The 20,001-nt window shown below is 38.9% G+C and overlaps 1 long non-coding RNA gene across 1 annotated transcript; it reads left to right on the top strand.

Moving 5' to 3' along the window:
* The first annotated feature begins 329 nt into the window (after positions 1-329).
* Positions 330-3,289, top strand: LOC114560907 (uncharacterized). The gene is made up of 3 exons (XR_003693277.1): positions 330-382; positions 1,675-1,825; positions 2,902-3,289. It is a non-coding gene; the product is annotated as an uncharacterized LOC114560907 (long non-coding RNA).
* Positions 3,290-20,001: the final 16,712 nt, after the last annotated feature.

Here is a 20,001-nt window from a genome sequence, read left to right as displayed (position 1 = left end):
TTACTTCCAATATGTGAGATGCTTTTCTTTTTTAGTTTGCAGCCAACCTCGACCGAGATTTCAATTGAGCAGGAGGTCACATTGCCCACCACACCAAAGGCGGATCATGCTAGGTACGAGAAATAGTTTGAAGAAGAGGAGGATGTTTTATTAGCCATGTATGTTTGGTATTCTGTGACACACTGTAGATGAGATAAGATGTTTGTTTGTTTTTAGGAAGAAGTTTGACGTCTTCCACCCATTGGATGGTCAGCATTGAGGGAAGGTCCTCTTTGAAGCTAACCAACTTAACGCCAGTGCTTTTGTCGTCTTCTTTGGCTCCTTTTATCGTTCAATCTTGAATATCAAGAGTCAGCATCTACTACACTGGAGTTGGTACAAGGTAAGTAATTATCTGCATAAAGCATTTAAAAGGTAATGGTACATATTTGGACTATATGAGCACTCTATACACTTACTGACAAAGAGAAAACAACTGAGAAAAAGACTTGGGTATATAGAGCCCTATTACTGTGGTAACTTACAGTGAAAAACACCGGGCATGTAAGCGGTGCGCATACCTGCGTGAGCGCAGCTATTTTTATTTCAGCGCCTATGTCATCCAATCGATCCGTTCATACTAGTCACGGAGCGGCCACTTCGCCCGCGAGCTGCAGCAATAATTTCGTGTCATTCGGAGAATGTGTCAAGCAAGGCAGTTACTCACATAGACAGTATATAAGAATGGACCACCAGATCCCGTGTCTCTGGACGGAGACCAGTGAAGGCTATTAGAAGCACTTTTCCAGTGATGGCCAGCTTTACCGCGCAGCCTCCAACTGACAGAGACAACGTAGATGTGACGTGAGCAACATGTCTGAAAGTGTGAAGTCTTCTGGTAGCTGTGCCGAGAGAAATCTCAATCATTCCAAATCTTACAGAGATGGAGAGTGTAGGTATATGTAAGGAGATAACATAAGAACAGGCTAATTATTGATCACTAACATGCTAGTTAACATTAGTAATTAAACTTAAACAGCTAATGTAAGTCGAAACTGCCTGTGAGCTACTCCTCTACTATACGGTAATTCCTCTACTATGTGACAGTAAGTCACTTGGTTATGACACAATCGTTAGCCTATTTTTACAAACGTTACAAGCCGTAACGTGAGGTACAAGGTAATGGAGCCTTTTATACATTGTCGTGTTTCTTTAGAAATAAACAATGTCAAACAATGACAAATCAGTGGAATGCTAACGGGAGGTGATCGCTTTGTAGCATCAAAATGGCGCCATAGGAGGTTTGAGTTCTGAAGCGAAGCTTACCCCCTTGATTAATCACATACGGGAAGACCACAGTAGGTTCATTGGGATTTGGGCTGTCTTGACTTCTCACAGCGAGACACATGATCAGGCGCAAGGAGGGAGAGACCGATGGACGGACAGAGAGAGTGACACGGACACATATACTGTATATAGCCTACAATTACCACACTTTTCCCCACAAATCCTGTCTCTTTCTATCGGAGAGAGAAAGGGCCGAGAGAAGAAGGATGGCTTACGCGTACGTGCCCGGTGTGTTTTCGTTGTGATTTTCTGAACCGAATGTGCTCGCTGGCAGGTTTACTTCCATATATACTGTATATTTAAATATGACTGCTGATGATTATTATGATATATCTTATATATCTTAAGGATCAACCCAGATGAGGGAAGCAAGTGCATGGCCGAAGTGGGTACAAGCCGCAATACGGGAGTTGTCCAAAGAAAGGTGACAAGCATCAGCTCCCAAGTCACCACCTTCCTCCAACGGCTCACCGAGTTTGAGTGGAAGACATCAAACTAGGTAAGCATTTTATTGTGTGATGTAATATAGTTAACATCAGAAAAATGATTACACAGTGCGGCTACGTACCCTGCCTGCTCCAACATCGACAGAACTAAATGCACAGTTACTCGGTCACAGTTACTCAGCAAAAGTTACAAAGTGTTGTTTTAATTTCTAGTTAAAGTTTTCATGTTTTTTTTGTGTAAGTGACTGATAAGAACAACAATCTTTGAAATTGGTCCAGTATCGAGCAAGAACACTGACCTGCAGCTTCGAACCGGGCTCCAATGTAATCATATAGGGCAAATGTGTGTTGTCAATTTCGTCCACTAAAAGTTCTGTTTTTGCCACTGACCGTCTTAGATTATTATTCTAAGTGTCTGACAACATTATGGAAAGGATCCCTACAGAGATAGACATTTTAGTTAAAGCGGAAGATCCTTTTTGTTTAAACAAGAAACAGCCCTGAAATCACCATCACCAAACCCACCATACGATCAAAAGTTACTGTTTATTTACACCGAGTCTGGTGGGTTTAGCAATAGCAATTTTGGGGATGTTTTTATGATTTAGAAAAAAGATCTTACTCTTTAACAGAAGAACTGTTGACCTCGATAGGAATCCTTTCCATAATGTTGTCAGAGATTGTCAAAGATTGTTGTCACTTAGACACAAGAACATAGGAAAATAGGTCCAGGTTGAAAAAAAGGTAAACTTTAGGATATACTGTATACTGTGGTAAATTTTGTAATTTATTTTATTTCTACTTTTCATGTTTATACAGATGTTTGAGAGGATTGGTCATAAAGATATGCCTTAAAGACATGGAAAAGTCATGAAAATATATTAAAAATGTGTATGAATTCTGAAATTAGAAAATTAATCAAAACATTTTTTTAACTGTGCTGACAGACAGCAAAAGAAAGTAGAAAGACCTTTGAATTATCTGGGGAGGAAAAACCCTGTAAACTACTACTACTGATCACTGATGTGTTATTTTTTATACTGTCATATTCTATGTTTTTGCAGAAATTGTAAGTCTGTTAACAGTTTAGATGAGATAAACTCATGACCTTTCTCTGCTTCCCATACAGTCCAGGACGGACCACCCCAGCAGATGTGGATCAGCAAGCATGAGTATCATGGGTCCGGCCCCTTCATCGTCCTTAACAAATGCTTCTCAACAGACTGCTTCTCCTTCCCCTCCCCAACCAAATGCCCAACAACTTCACCTCTGTGGTAAACAACCATACCACATTTTTCAAACATACTCAGGATTTCAAAGAAAAAAACAACTGCCGAGATAAAGGATGAACTGATGGCTAGGTTATTAATTAAAAAAATGTGCATGTGTTTTCTTTGAGTCAAATCAAATGGTAACTGCATTGCTCAGACATCAAGGCTGCCCATTGTTTGGCGCATACTTAAACATGGTTGTAGTATTGCTTGTGTGTAAATTGTGTCTGTTTTTTTTTTTTTATTATCTTGGTCTTGGTATTTGTACCTGTTTTAATACAAAAATAAAAATGTATTACTTTTTGTACATGGACTAAAGTCAATTATTTGGAATTTATTAAATTCAATAGCATTTATGTAAAATAATCAATAGTTTGTACTACCAATGCCAAATTGTGTAATATACTGTGAACCACAATTGCAGTAAAACTATAATATATCATGACAGTTACAGTATAATTTAGGAAATTGTAATTACAGTACAATTACTGTAAGGTTATTATACTGTAAAACCAAGTTACAGTAAGGGTATTATACTGTAAAACTAAGTTACAGTAAGGGTATTACTCTGTACAATGGAACTGCGGTAAGGGCATCATACTGTAAATAACATGTACAGTTATGGTACTGTAATGGGTTAGTTACAGTAACTCACTGGCAACACGTTGCCAGTGAGTTACCGCAAATATACAATAAAAAGTCTAACAGTGTAGCCATAATGGTGGTATAGAAGTAAAGAGACATTAAGACATAGATCGAGACAGAGATAGAGTCAGAGACACACAGGAAGTGAGAGAAGCAGGAAGGAACAGAGACTAACAATTGCTAGGGAGGAGGCAACAAAAGGAAGCAAAAAAAAGAATAGGCAGCAGAAAGACTGAGAAAGGGCAAGTGGAGACAAAGACAGACAAAGAAAATATGGTGTGAATGTGTGTGTGTGTCACAGAGATTTGTGCTAGCTTAGTTCTTATTCCAATCACACACACCGCCTAATGAGCTAATGGGCCTGACATCCAGACAGACACACACAGAGTGAGGTACAGGGAGAGAGGCGGGCGGATGGATGGAAAGTCACTAAGCTAGTCAGCCAGTCAGTCAGCCAGCCATTCATCCATTCAGACGGTCAGTCAGCTAGTCAACCTATTAGCCCCTCGTTCCACAAAGAGGTTTGTATGACTGCCGCAGATAAGACATTCATAATATTCCTGTTGCATTTTGTGAAATACCTACTCTTTTCTTCCCTTGACCCACTCGTCTCTTTTCTTCTTTCAGTCCTTCATCTCTCTTTACCTACACACAAGCAGGTACACACATGATCTGAAAATGTCTCTGTGAATGTTGTGACTCACAAAGAAACTCTGATTATGCTCCTAAAGTGCTGCATGCTGTAGCACTCCCAGCGGTGTCAAGATTAGGGGGTATTTGAAGTCCTTTTACAGATTTGTCAAATAAATATCTAGTCGCCAGTGTCCTGTGACGAGCTGAGTAAGACCTACAGCAATCAGTGACAGCTTCATGATAAGTGCTTCCTGTGGTGCCAAGTTCTGGCTCTCCCGACAATTATCTATATGTGTAACAGATAGTCGAATCACTAAAATAATTAGAAATTTGGCCTTGGATAGGAAATATTGAAATTAAATCACTTAAATGCAAAATAAAGATATACAGTTAGCTTTCCTCTGGTAATGCAGACAATTGCTGATTGCTTTGGTCATAAACACAATGGTTTCATTATTGTTATCATCATTATTATTCTCTAATTATCCTTCCAATTATAATCATAGCTTTTCCCTGGCTACCCTGTTCTCTTTTACTTTCTTTTTTACTCCCTCCTCTCCGTGTTTCGGCCTTTTTGTTGCTGTAGTCTGTTCGTGTTTGGAATACGCTGTCGTGATTTTTCAGACTGCTCTCTTTGCTTCATTAAATAATTTTCCAGGTTTAAGCCATTTCCAGAGGGCATCTGTATTACAGGAGCAGGTCAGCAATTTCATTGTGCCCGTGCACATTGGTAATGTCAATCACTCCTCACAATGCTAAAGTGATTTACTATGGCCCTGGGGTAACCACAGTAACATATTAAACAACCCAGAGTACAGAGAAAAAAAAAAGTGACTCATTCCAAATGACTCAATGACTTTTGTAAACCACTGTTTACACGAGTCTTATAATGTAGGTAGATAAATGCACCAATCATTAGCTGACCTACCTGGATACAATTAAAATCATCCACAGATTTAACCCAGAATACAGTAGGTGTTTTAATTCATAGCAGGAGCAGCCAGAGAAGATCAGTCATATGTTCACTTCTGATGTTCAAACTGCTGAGGTCCTCAGTTAGTAATCACTAATCTTCAGACCTCCCATGGTAATAATGTCATCCACAGAGAGCTCTAAGATGTATGCATCTATTCAGACACTGGCCATTCATCCTGTTTGGAACTTCATCATCGTGTTGTTTGAAGCCTCATGTTGCTTTGAAAAACATGGTGATTGTCAGACTTCTTAAAACAGATGAATGCTGCTAATTAGCATTGATTCCTCTGTGTAGATGCCTTTGTAACTGCGACTTGACATCTTAGGAAAGTTTTTATTTGTATCAAAATAATTCAGGGACTCTATCTGTGCTTATTTTTTATAATAATAATTTTATCAATTGTAAAAAAACAAATGTTTTAAAGATAATAATAGGATTCTAAAAATACCCTTTTAAACATTTTTTTTTTTTAAATTAGAGGAACATAAACAGCAGCTCCTTTTAATTTTTCTCCCTTATTTTCTATAACCACAACACCATTTTTTAACTGTTAAAAGAGGACACTAAACTTCTTGTTATAGAAAACACAACAAATTGTCGATGCGTACGGACATATAAAAGCCTTGTGAAACTTGCTTTAAACCAATCTCCTATAAATCCCCTAGATTTTGATAATCTGTGCAAGCCAGAAATACAGAGCCATACAAACACTTCAGTCACACTTTTTTGAAAATCTGCTTTTTGTCAGCTAACATCTATACTAACTATTCACAATATGTTCCCTGTGATGTTTCCATTATTTTCCATCTTTTTCATATGCAAGCAATGCATGCTTGTGTATTTATGTGTGTGCATGTGTGTGCTTGCACTCACTGACTGACAAGCCCAACTGTTATGAAATTTACTGGGCATCTGGACCAGTGTTCATTATTGATGATGGTTCTGTTTGGGAAGCTGAGAGAAAGAGAGAAACAAAAGATGACAACAGCAGCATCAATCACCTTGCCACAACTTCAGTACTTGTGTGTGTGTGTGTGTGTGTGTGTCTGTCTATGTCTATGTCTATGTCTGTCTGTCTGTCTGTCTGTCTGTTTGTCTGTCTGTGTGCATGGCTGCATTTAGTTGTTAGACATCTGTGTGATCAACTACTACTCTGTCGCACAAATGGAGTAGATTTTGGTGTTGTTCCTGTAAGAGAACTTTATTCGACACTTGCTGATCTATTAAACCCCGGGCGGAGTGGCTGGAGCACAACATGCACAGAAAAACAGCAGGTTTTTGCAGCTCAACAGCAGCTAGGTGCAACAGATGATGGACTGTACGGTATAGTGCACTGTCACTGGGAGATGTTTACTGTTATTTTCTTAAAGCGACAAAATGTGTTTCATGATGGAGGTCTAGCAAAAACAACAGAAGGCTGTTTAATCATTTATTTTTGTGACAAACATCAGTGTTGGTAGGGGGCCTACACAAATCACAGTCCAAATGTTTCTCTGCTGGATATGTTTTTTTTGGATTCTCTGACCCCCTGTGGTTCCTCAGTATTTGTCCCAGTTTGTGTTTGTGGTTTCCAGGGCTATGCTAGATGAAATCTAAATGCCCACAAAAGAACATCTTGGAAAAAAACATGAATGTGCCTGACTTGTGAAAGGGATAAATGAGGACAATGGTGCATTCCTATATGTGTATTGAGAAATAGTTACAGCTGAAACTAATGTTTGTGTAAGGCTGGGGTATCGTTTGAAATGTTTTGCTACTTGTGCTGATGTAATACCTTAGTTTTGGTAGTGGAACCAAAACAGTCTTGTATTGCATACCTTACTTTGAGAAATACAAACATGTTATCCTACAACACCCTTGTTGTTTATTTAACAGAAGAAGCCAAAGTTCTCAAATGTTAAATGTTTTCTAAACGCAAGCAGCTCTGGAAAAACTTCTCCCAAATAAAACCGGCAAAATTATGATTTAAATCACAAACTATCCGATCAAGATTAAGTTAACAATTACAAATATGACCAGATGAACTGATCTATTTCACAGTTTTTAATTATACGTTATGGGCACATTTTGGTCAGATACCAAATAAGCACTGAGGTTGTTCAATTTCTTTAGATCAGCACACATTTACTATCTGTAAACACACTTCAAATACTTATTCCATGTTTCCATTTCTTCTTTTGCTCTGCTTTCCATCCTTAAGCCCACACAAACTTGTGTGAGGAAAAGCTTTCTGAATATGCAAGCAAACACACTCCCATACCCCCCGTTGCTTCCCATTCTTTCATTCTGCTCTTTTGTTATTTTTTTTTTTTTTCCATGTCTCATTGTCACTATCTTTTAGTTCATACTGATTAATTGCAAAGTCTGTTTAATATGTTTGGAAAGCAAAGTGCGGGTTATGTAACATTTCAACACCAAAATAAGACATGTTTTTTGAAAAGGTAACGGTTTTAATGTAAACAACCAAAACACATTTCTGTTGCAAATCCGCCAGACACAGAATGTTTTTGCAAACCTTGAGAAAAGCCTTCATGGCATTTTATACAATTTGACTTGGTATTCACCAGCGAGGAAAACAAACACAAAAAAAGCACTGTAAATACATGAAGCTTGCTTTCATTCACTTTTCCTTTGTTATTTCCTCTGTCTTTCTCCTCCCCCAAAATGTATTTATCCTCCTCTGCCTCTCTTTCTCCTTCAACCTTTTTTTCCCTCTCTTTCTGTAAGTACTACTACAGCAAATGATTCAGTCACTTGGAAAGCTTGCATGGTGTTTTACAGTGAATATTGGCTCAGTAATTTAGTGAGTCTAGTCAATGCTCAGAAACATATGGAAGATATTGATAAATAACATACTGTTCTCCAACCCCTCCTACACCTAATGCTTTGCTATGCTCTCTGAATGGAAAGTCTATACACACACACACACACACACACTTGCACATCCACAGACATTTCTCTACGTCCCTTTGTTTGCTTTTTTATCTTCAATGGCTCCATGAAATTACACAAATCAAATCAAAAACCAGTACACAAACACACCCACAGACTCACATACAGAAACTCAATCTCTTTCTATCTACACACTTTCCTCTCCTGTATCCTCACCTTCTTTATCTCTCTCTCACACACACACACACACGCACACACTCTACCGCTTCATCTTTCTCACTTGCTATCTCTCTCTCTCTCACACACACAAACACACACACACACACACACACACACACACACACACACACACACACACACACACACACACACACACACACACACACACACACACACACACACACACACACACACACACACACACACACACACACACACACACACACACACACACACACAGTCTTCCTCTCTCCCTGCCTCTCTACAGTGAATTGACAAAGCCCACTAGCTAATCCAGTGTGTGGGGAGTGTTGCTGGAGACAGAATTAAGTGGATAACACTGGATTCCCCCCCCACACACATGCACTACACATTCTCTCCACATCTCCCACCAGCTTGCATGTCTGTGTTTCTGTGTCCTCCATGTGTGTTGCTCAGGTGTGTGCACATGTACATATTGTGTGTGTGTGTGTGTGTGTGTGTGTGTGTGTGTGTGCGAGAGAGAGAGAGATTAGATTCCCCACAGTGCACTGTACTCCTACTGTAGATTAACTGTTCTTATAGGACTCCTAACTCCAAAAGTAGAGAATTTAAAAAGTCCCGTTTTGTACAGAAAACCACATGAGACTCCCTACCATAGACTTATCCAGATTAAGTTTTCCTAAAGCCACTTCTATTTTAGTTCTACAGCTTCACTTTGTAGCATCTACACCTCTATACACCTTTTGTCACTAAGATAAATTCCCATACGTTTAAGTGCTAAACAAAGAAAGTGTCTCTGATTTGTTTTTCTGATGATAGGAGTTCAAGGGCAATCAATTTCCAATATTACAGTATCTAATATTACAGAAGCAATGATCCCCAAGGTAAGTGGAGTAATATAACCTGGATTAACGTCTCCTTTATGTCACAGTGTTTTAGGGACAATTATTAAACATCACTTGAAAATTAGATTAAAAATCTAATTTTAAAGTCTGACTGTTTCTAAACTCTTATGAAACTATGTGCTCTAGCAAATAAAAATGTCCATTCAAGCCATCCATCATCTGTAATGCAGTACATCACATAAATTCAATCATTGAAACTCACTTTGCGGCGCTTGATAGCACAGTGATAGGTAAGCTTTATTGTAAGTGACTGTGAAAGCAAGTATCTGGCAGTGTGTGTGTGTGTGTGTGTGTGTGTGTGTGTGTGTGTGTGTGTGTGTGTGTGTGTGTGTGTGTGTGTTTATTGTCAGGCTATAAATACATTTTATAATTTCTGCAGCCATCACCACTCAAAATACTTTTTTTCTTCTCAGAAGTGTTTAAAGGCTTTATTATAGCCAGAGGGCAGCTTACATGTGCAGCTCACATGAGAGCGAAGTAGAAGTGAATTCAGCATGTCAGTAACTTGAAGGCAAGAGAGACTGAAAGAAACAGGCTGAGAAGAAGAATGTTGGTTTCAGGTTTATATATTTTTTTATTTCACAGTCATGTATCATGGGATATATTTTTTAACATATTTGCACAAGCTTTGTTCAAACCTCAAAGGGAATAGGCATTTCTCAAGGGTTTGAAGAAAAACTAGAATTTAGGGTGCACATTAATAACATACAGTTTATTTGTATTGCGTTATGTGTGTGTGAATGTGTGTCAAAACATCCATATTTTTGGGTCACATGCAGTACTTATGGTCGTGACGCCTATTACAGAAACATATACACCCCATAATAAGGACAGACCATCTGGACAACACAGTATTAGGCTGCTGTACTGAATTGCCCTTTGGACTGATACCCTCTCTCTCTCTCTCTCTCTCTCTCTCTCTCTCGCTCTCTCTCTCTCTCTCTCTGTCTTGTTCCCTTGCTCTATACTTCTCATATGTCTTGCCAGGTTTGTTATCTGAGCAGGTTTTGCCCTAAAATCAGTCACTTCTGTGGGAAATAGAAAGTTTAAATGTAATCAGATGCTTGACTGTCTAATTTTATAACGTTATCCATAAGCAGAAATTATGTTGACTTTCCTTTCGGTGTCCTTGTGTTTTATCCTCTTTCAGAGCATTATCAATCACTCTGCCCGGTTGACAGTGATGAAACGGAGACCCCCCCCCCCCCGGTTATGCGGCTAGACACTGATGATAAACATCTTGTGTGTCAGTTAAATTTGTCCCAGATCAGAACTTAAGTCACCTAAAAATAAACAAAACATTTAGTTACTTTAAGTTGAGGTCCTGACATCACCTCAAGGCTCTGTTCCGTGGTTTTTCATAGAAATTTGACGGTGCAAGTACCTCCGTGATTGTTGATTTCTTCCATATCCATGATATCCTCCAATGCTCTCCTCTCAGGTCATTTTCCAACTGTTTAGCTCTTATATCTCCCGTCTAGAAACATCCGTTCAGTCCTCTCTGTCCTGCTGTTATTACAGACGTGTCTGAACTCACCGCGGCTCCTCGACTCGCCTCTTTTGTCGAACTGGTGACATTTAACTTGCGACGGTCTAGGGCTTATGGGTAAAGGTGTTCTTTAAAGGCCTCTAAAACAGAAATATCTAATAAACAATGTTATTTTATTTTTATTTATTTTTTACTTCTATCCTTTTCTGTGTGAACCCAAAATGCTGTAATGTACACTCTTTAAGGCTGGAAGTTAGTTATGTGCATTATTACGAATGTAAATAAGATTTCTTACTTCAGAAACAGAAGCCAGAAGGTCCAGTTTCTCTTTGGCTCTCCAAAGGACTTATACTTTAGAAAAAAATTGTCTTAGTGCAAATACAATATTTAACCATACCAGATGCTAATGTAATAATTCATTTCTATGATGCTATCTATTTTAGCTGAATTAGTTACTCAACTCACCAGTGCAATAAAAATCATTTCTGTCAGGGTGAGGTAAATCACACTGACAACAAAGTGTCTCTGTGCATTCAACACTGGAAACCATTTGTCACTTCATACTAACAACAAAACGTCCACTGATGAACATGGGATTCTAATAGCTTTCGGGTTTCTTTTTTTAATCATAATGCTTTGCAAATAATACACAAAGAAAAAAACTTGCTATTCCCTCCACTTTCGCTCTGTCGCTTCACACTAGCAACAAAAGTTTCAAGAGTCAATTTGGGATTTGAATGGGTCACAATTTTGACAGCCTGCATAGTAAATCTGCTCTTCGAGGCCAGTGAGAACAGTTGAGGCCATCTATGATTTAACGTGTCCTCAGCACCCCCCACTCCAGGCAGATGTCGCACACACCCTCACACCTCCCGTAGCTGTGAGCTTAAACTGAAACAAACTCCTATCTCACATGCCCATATAGTTTCAACAGTCTTAGTGGTGCTGAAACAATTCTGTTCAATGTGTATTATTCAATAGGCCTTGTGGTCCAAACTGCATTCAGCTCTAAATGAATAATCGGCTGACAGCATCAAAAACAAGCCAGCGCTGTCAACAAGCTGTCAAACTGAATAAAACAAACACTGATGTAGACACTCCTTCTTTCTCTCTCTTTCCTTTATGCTGTTATTGGTAGTGACTCCTGTTCTTCGCTGCTGCGTGTTTACGAATCCCTAGAAAACACACACACGTGAATGATGACTATGATTATAGGCATCTAAATTTCAGTTTTCCTTTGTTTCACCACTGAAATAGCAACTAAGCCGGATGGATGTAGGAAAAAGGCAAACAAGCAGGATGGTGGGCTAATGATCTATTTATGATCACAAACACAGAATGTGTAGAGGTTGAGATGTTGATTCTCTCAGATATCAATTTGTAAAGTCAGAATTGTCTTACTACTTATAAAACCATCCCCTCTAACCCAGAACCAGCTGGAGGTTTTACTAATTGGCTGCCCTCCTGTTGGACTGACCCCAGGATCGGTTGACTAACTGACCAGATAACTGGCTGACAGACTTAGTGGTGGTTGACTTGCTTGCTGGTTGATGGAATCGCTTACTGGATGACTGAGCATAATGCAGGCTTCCAACTCAAAGCCAGAGCGTGTGTCTTTAAAGTTAGACTAGAGAGCTGTAAGCTTGCATGAGTTGAGAAGAAGAGATAAAATGAGCTTTTTCAGGAGAGTAGGTTTTTTATGATTAGCACTTTTCATTTGTTTTTTGTTTTTGAAACAACTTACAAAACATACACTTTACAACGTGAACATATCCCCTCCCCGGGCCAATAATCGGTCTATCCCTACTAGGGATTCCAAATTGCTGTACCACATCCTCAAAGGATTTCAATATGCCACCGAGATACATATCCCCCAGTGTGAGAGTAGGTTGCCTTTAATTTGAAATTGCACTGACAAATACATTTATGTCGCTGTACTATTTCATGCCCTGCAGGTTAATGGATTAGAAAGTTTGGTTTGGCACCAAAATGTGGGATTAAACTGGATTAACTTGTTTGTTAAACTTGGAGAAAATGTAATCAAGATTTTATAACACTATATTTTTAATAAGTTAATTACTTATAACTTTTTCATAAATATGTTTTGTCCCTCAGCAGTGCAGAAGGATTTGCTGTCACATGCTGCTATTTGATAATTTATTCATTTATTTGTTGTATCATTAAAAACAGATGATTAGACCTTCTTAGAATTGCATTATTTAAAACTGTTTTACATGTTTTATATTGGTTGGAAGGATTTAAAAGCTCTTCTATCTGACCTTTACTCTTTTTCCTCTCTGGTAATATCAAAACAGCATGCTAAACTGAGTACAGTACCAACAAAAATAAATAGGCCACCATAGATCACACAATAGGAATTGGCGACTCAGATGGTGAGGTGATGAACTGAAGTCAGACTGCAGAAAGTAAATGGGAATAACTATAAAAGTAAAAAAAGTATTGATGCCTCAGGCACATTTTTTCACTCCATATCATCCACGTTACCATGAATATTAAATCCAGCAGTGTTATTTGTACTGAGTGATATTTGTTCCATAAACACCTCCAACTCAAATCTTAAATAAAAATTAGTTGTTAATGTTTAATCGGCGCTGTCTCGCCGTCACATTGTCCGCTACGGAGCGCAGGAGGAGGGGATGGCCCGACTGCTTGGAATACAGAAATACAGGATAGCATTTACCCTAGCATTAGATAACAGCATAACACAGGGTAAATAACTAAATATCTGTCTTTAATACTGTGCATATATCATCAAATGTCAAAGTCTGAAAATACAGCTGTTAAGCTCTTGCGCAATCGTTACCCTTAATGTCCTCGTTATCAGTCCGAACTTTAATACTGTTTGTGACAAAACCTGCATGAAGAAAAGTGTGTTTGCCTATTACACTTTATTTCGTCTTCAAATTGTATCTTGGGGTGGGGGGTACCACTAGTTGATGCTGTGATTTTGGCAAGGTGTTAACAATCACAAATTGTTGTAAACATATAAATACTGCGGTGACCCCCGTGCGTAATGCTGCATGATGGCACTGCTGGCCCTGCAGGAGTACCACGCTAATGGAAGAATCAGGAGAAAAAGCGACTTCAGGGACCATGACGATGACTGGCTAATATGCCGATTTAGATTCCCTAAAGCTGAGCTCTTGGATCTATGTACTGAATTGGGTCCAGTAGAGAGGGCAACGCGCCGGAACCGTGCCATCTCGGTCCAAATAGGCTACAGGTCCTCGCCACTCTGGGGGAATCCGGCTGTTTCCAGAGGGAAATGTCAGACAGCTAAGTGTTTTTTTATAAATATTATATATAATCTTCAACTTTATCACTAAGCCTTGTTTGGATATAATATATAGTTCTGTTAAATCTTATTATATACGTCTGGTATATCGAAGCTGTCCCAGAGTGCGGTAATGCCTGCGGTTTTGGACGTATTACTGATACATGTAGTTATAGATCAGGGTTCCATACACTGTGCAAGAACAAGCCGAAATTATAATTCAATTTGCAGCAATTTCTGAACGTCTGAAGTCTTGCTTTTTCTCCGCCAGTCATCATAATTCGGTGTAACAACTGCCAGTGTCATTCATACAGTATACTGATCTGCATTCAGGAGGTGCTTTGCATTGACTATTTATGGTTAGAAATGGGCGTGTACAGGGCGGGATAAGAGGCTGATCCACGTACGCACACTTTTAGGTAATCTCTGATTTATAAAGGGAACACTGCTTACAGATGTATGTACACACAACCTTTTTTTGGTGTACGCCATTTTGGGCTTTTGGGCGTACGTACAATTATAGTAAGGATCCTACGCACAGTTTTATAAATGAGACCCCAGGGCTGATAAAACAGGCTTACAGGCTGTACTAAAATCCCAACTAAGCAAGCAAAACGCAGCATGAGGTTGCTTTTCCCTTCCTGTTTACTGAGTCCAGAGAAATGGTCAGTACTGAGGATGTACTGAGCTGTACCTGTGAAGAACATCCATAGTCTTTGTTTTTATGCTTTGTAAAACTCCTAGACACATTCCTCTCTAATACATTACAGAGTTCAGGATAAAAGTGATTTTCCAGATTCTTCTTTGAAATAACAATATTTGTGCTCTAGCATTGTAAATTATGTATTGGAATCATAATTATTTTAAACTTTGAAAAAAAATTGTAAACCTATCAATGCACTGAACTCAAGTATATTGTCAGACAAGTCAGACAACAGAAAGAAGCCAGACGAAGCCTTATTGTTGCTGAAGTGAAGGTCCAGATGAACAGTAAACAATAAGGAAACCCTAATACTGAGAAACTCAAATTTCTTCATGTTATTTCACAGTGGGAATCACCAACAAAGTCCCAAAGCCACGTCATTACAACACATGGCCCACAGCAATATTACAATTATTACTTCATTGCAATATGATTGCATAAGATATGCTCTCTTTCATTTGACCGTAGCAAAAATTTAATTAATTTCCCTGAGGAAAATTAAATTTTGGATTCAATTATACATAGAAGTTAAATCCTCTGAATCAATTACAAGATAAAAGTCAAGGCTTCTAAAAGGACCATTTCTTTCCATTTTCATGGAGGTGGGAGTGCAGAGAGAATTTAAATGTCAAGATGTAGAATTTTTTCATAAAAGACAGGGTTGGTTGAAAAGCTAGCAAGATTTGAAAGTAGCATCTCCCTGGGGCTCGGTCTAACCCCTCCCACTGCCCTCGGGGCTCCAGCAGAGTGGAGAAAGGGACGCAACTTAACATATCTCGTTAGGCGTTAACATTGGTTCTTTCCAAGCGGACTGCGAGGCAGTGATTGGTGGCTGTTATTACAGGATTACAGCAGCTACAGATGACAGATCTTTTTCACTCCCATAAGTTATTTATTGCTGGCAGGATCGAGACAGGGACCAGGGTAGGTGAATTTAAACAATGTCTGAGTTGAAAACGCATCTTGTTGACACGTAAGGGCCCTGTTCATGTGGCACAGACATATTAATTGCATTTTGTGTCTGTTAAGAGGCACAAAGGCACTCTAAAACTTGCCCCGAGCACTGCCGTTTTAGCTCAGGGGACGCTTGTAGTACGTAGCTGCAGCTTCTCCGTGTTACCTGCACTGATCCGGGTCGGGGGTTTTTCTATCGAAAGTACTCGCGTAGCTATAGCGATCAAGATTAACGTAAAAAAGCCGGAATTCTCCTTTAATCCCGACAAAACCACACCGTTGAATTTCAGCCTGCACGCACGTTTTGTAGCCTAAACAGAGCAGCTTATATTGGATATATTAGAGAGAGCAACAAGTTAGCAGACTGCCGAGTCGCCCTCTCTGCTCTCTGTCTTCTCAGCTGCTAAGACCACTGTGGTGCTCCCTCGGCATTGTCTGCAAACTTTTTTATTTTTATTTTTTTTACTTTATTGACAAATTGTCAAGTTTCCAATTGACTGAAGATATAAGTTGTTGTTATATTATGTTGTTAATAAATGTTTTAAATTTGACAATGTAGTGTGGTACATTGCGAACAAAGGTCAGATATTATATTGCATAAATGTCTAGTCTAAAAATGGCATAGCAACCTGTGCTTTAAAAAAAGAAGAAGTGAAAATCGAATCGAACCGTGACCTTACAATTGAAAATGTAATTGAATCGAGGATTTGGACAATCGTGACACCCCTACTCCATACCAAATCTTTTTCAGCGACATCAACAAGTACATTTAATACATTTTAATTAGATTGAGACTTATTTTTATTTATTTATTTTTTTACTCATTTTTGTTTCACTCTCACAATAGACTTTAGGAGTTCCAGTTCTTCTACATGGGAATAATTTGGATAAAGTGGCCTCCTCAGAGCTCTGTAGTCGCTGTGTCTCTAAGCATCCATCCCTCTTGGTCCTTTCACTCATTAAATGAGAATTTAATCAGTTCATTACTCATCTATGATCAGTTTTTTCATTTCTTTAAGTACCAATCGTTCTTCCATAGATCCATTCTACCTCTTTCCTTTTACTCCCCTGCATTGCATATCTTTCTCTCTCACCCTCTCATTTAAAAAAAAATACAGTGGCTTTACAATTACAACCTTATAACTATAATCAGTTATATGTATGTATAGTCCTCTTGCTGTATTTATCTTACTTTAAACACATACAAAATGTATATCATCTCAAGTTTGTTTCACTTACATACAAATGTAACTGCTAACTTGCTCAAGTTCATGTACATCAATGCACACATTTACAGTTAAACACAACAGTTTATATGTGTTTAAGGATATTAATGTATCTTTTATGTGTTTTATACCTGATACACATCCAATCACCTTTCAAGGACAAAACTTTAAAGTTGAAGGAGGCGTGTTGATGCGTCAGCCCATACCAAGCAATCTGGCATCACACACACAAATGAATACTGAGAAACAGGAGAGAAAGCAAGGCGCAGAGGTTGATAAATAAGCGTGACATATTTAGATTTTTTTGATTTTAGTTTTTTTCCTCATTATATGTCTTTGAGCTAAGCTAGGCTAAAGAGGTCTCTACACGTATCTCTGTAGTGGAACCACAGAGAAGAAAACATGATAATCTCAATGTTAAACAAAGGTACTTATAGAATGTGATGAAGTATGATTTAGAGTTCAATCACTGGCATAGTGCTATGCTAAAAATGTTGGCAGTCACCTGCGAAGTACATAATTGTCCAGTAAATTAAAGTCATGCTCTAGGTCAACTCTCCCGTCACTACCGTTTCTGTACTTGCCTGCTTACAGCAAAGAGCAAATAGCAGAGCATACATGTTGTGTTTAACCCTTAAATGCATGGGTGTTTTTTCAACAACCCTATAAAAGTTTTAGAGAATAACATTTCAACACCAGAACATTGTTAAAAACAAATTGTTTCAGGAATACAAGTGAGTTGAGTGCTTAAATGAATTAATTAGACATGGTGTAACATAGTCCTGGGGTATGCCTTCAAAAGGTAAATTCATATAACTGATCTTTTGACATTAAGGAGAAAATCCATGGATGTTGTCATTATATTGTCATTTGAAACGTATATAACGTCCATCAATGCTCTGCTGTGCCGCGCTACATCCTGTAACGCCCTGCAGCGCACTGATATGATATGAACTACTCATCTATCATTTGAAGTCACTATTCCTTATCCTTAAAGTGGCTATTATTGCCTTTGTTTATCACATCCCCAACCGGCATCGTCAGACACCGCCTACCTAGAGCCTGGGTCTGTCCGAGGTTTCTTCCTAATAGGGAGTTTTTTTCTCGCCACTGTCGCACAAACTGCTTGCTCTTGGGGGAATTACTGGAATTGTTGGGGCTTTGTAAATTATAGAGTGTGGTCTAGACCTACTCTATCTGTAAAGTGTCTTGAGATAACTCTTGTTATGATTTGATACTATAAATAAAATTGAATTGAATTGAAAGTCATATTATATGACGTTGACAGCACTATTTGTCATTGGTTTAGTTATAATAAAGAAACCACGCATGACCAAACAAACCAGTCACAATAACAGGACCGATAAGCAAGCAAGCAAAGTTTATTTACATAGCACCTTTCACAGACACAAATCACTAATTGCTTCACAGTCAAAGAAATACAGTCTGAAGGGCCATTCACATTGGACGCGCAAACGGCAGCGCTGCGCTATGAAACCCATTATTGTCAATAGCTTGCGCACGCAAGAACTGGTCTGCGGCATTTTGCGGCTGGCCGCTCTTGCGCTTGCCGCGGTCAAAGTTCTACATGGTTCAACTTTGACCGCGGCACACGCAAGAGCGGCCGCGGTGCGCTGTGACGTGCATTCAGGTGTCTGAAAAAAACAGGGAAAAGTAAACACCGAATACACGTGGATCCAGAAACGGAACATGGACGAGAGGTTGATTTGGGCCGTCAAGGATCTCCCAGAGCTGTACGACACAAGTTCGAGGTCGTACAGAGACCTCGGACGCAAAACTATGCTGTGGTGCATATTTCCACCATAATAGGCATGCCAGATGTGTAGCTTATTGGAGCCTCCTAATTTAAAATCATTCAGGTTTGTTTTAGCTATGTGAAAACAACATGGACATGTCTCCACTGAAATACAATCAACTATGTTAAGTTTTTTCTCAGATACGTTGGTGCATTTGTTAAATAATAATTTGCATTTGCACAACAGTGAGTGCATTTCTTAAAACAATTGGTGTAAACTGCACCGCATAGTGACTGACCTGCAAAAGTGTGTATTTTGATTGAAATCTTTTGTTTACATGTCCAAAGCAAGTATTTACCAATGACCCAATCAAACTGACAAGTCCTTACGCCATTGTTTATACCAAGATAGTGAAACAGCTTTGTGTTGTTGTCCATATTTAACAGTTCACTCTGTAAGTATAGTGTAATGAACAATGCACATGAAAGGGAGCACTATTCCCTATGTGACACATTATTGTCATCTCTGATCTGAGAATTGTGCCAAAGCAACTGAGAAGAAGTGTACTGTTGTGAGCTGCGAAAACCAAATACCAAGTTGATATACAGCTCCATACAGGTATTTGTAGGATATATTTGTATTTGTATGTTTATATGAAGTAAAATATGTTTGGACTGATTGACACAAGTCATGTTCGTTTTCATTGAAGTTCACATATAGGTATTTAGGTATGTGGCCGTTACACAGGATAACTGTACCCATTTCCAAGTGTGTAAGCTCCAGTTTTGGAGGAATTAGTTGCACATATACATTAAACAAAGTGTTTTCTAGAGTATGAATGAATGATGATGAATGTATGAATTCAGGCTCATAGCTTAGCTTTATTATACCCAACTGCAATAACTGCAGACATCTTACTTATGTATGTAAACATGCAATGATAGTGTTGACATGCAACATTTTATTTAGAAATGAAAATCCATTCATAACCCATTCGCGAAATTGTAGGCCAGGCAGACTGTCTATTCACTGTTGAGCCAAAATTACCCCTGGAACCGGTCACAGTGAAAGCGAAGCTCCTGCAGCCGGAATTCCCCCAACTGCTCTCTGGACCTGAGGGTCTCATGCACCCATACCTTTCTTGCTGCTGCTGCGGGTGCCTTCCTCTGTCTTCTCCTCACAACCAGGGCAAGTGCTTTCTTTTGGTTCAAAGACAGAAACATCTTCGCCACCAAATCACTACTGTGTATCCTACTTAATGTCGCGTACTGCTCGTCTGATG

The sequence above is a fragment of the Perca flavescens genome, chromosome 1 (genome assembly GCF_004354835.1).
Source record: "Perca flavescens isolate YP-PL-M2 chromosome 1, PFLA_1.0, whole genome shotgun sequence".
In the NCBI taxonomy this organism is placed as follows: Eukaryota; Metazoa; Chordata; class Actinopteri; order Perciformes; family Percidae; genus Perca; species Perca flavescens.
The sequence above is the reverse complement of the archived record's forward strand: the minus strand, read 5'-3'. Positions and strand labels throughout refer to the sequence as shown.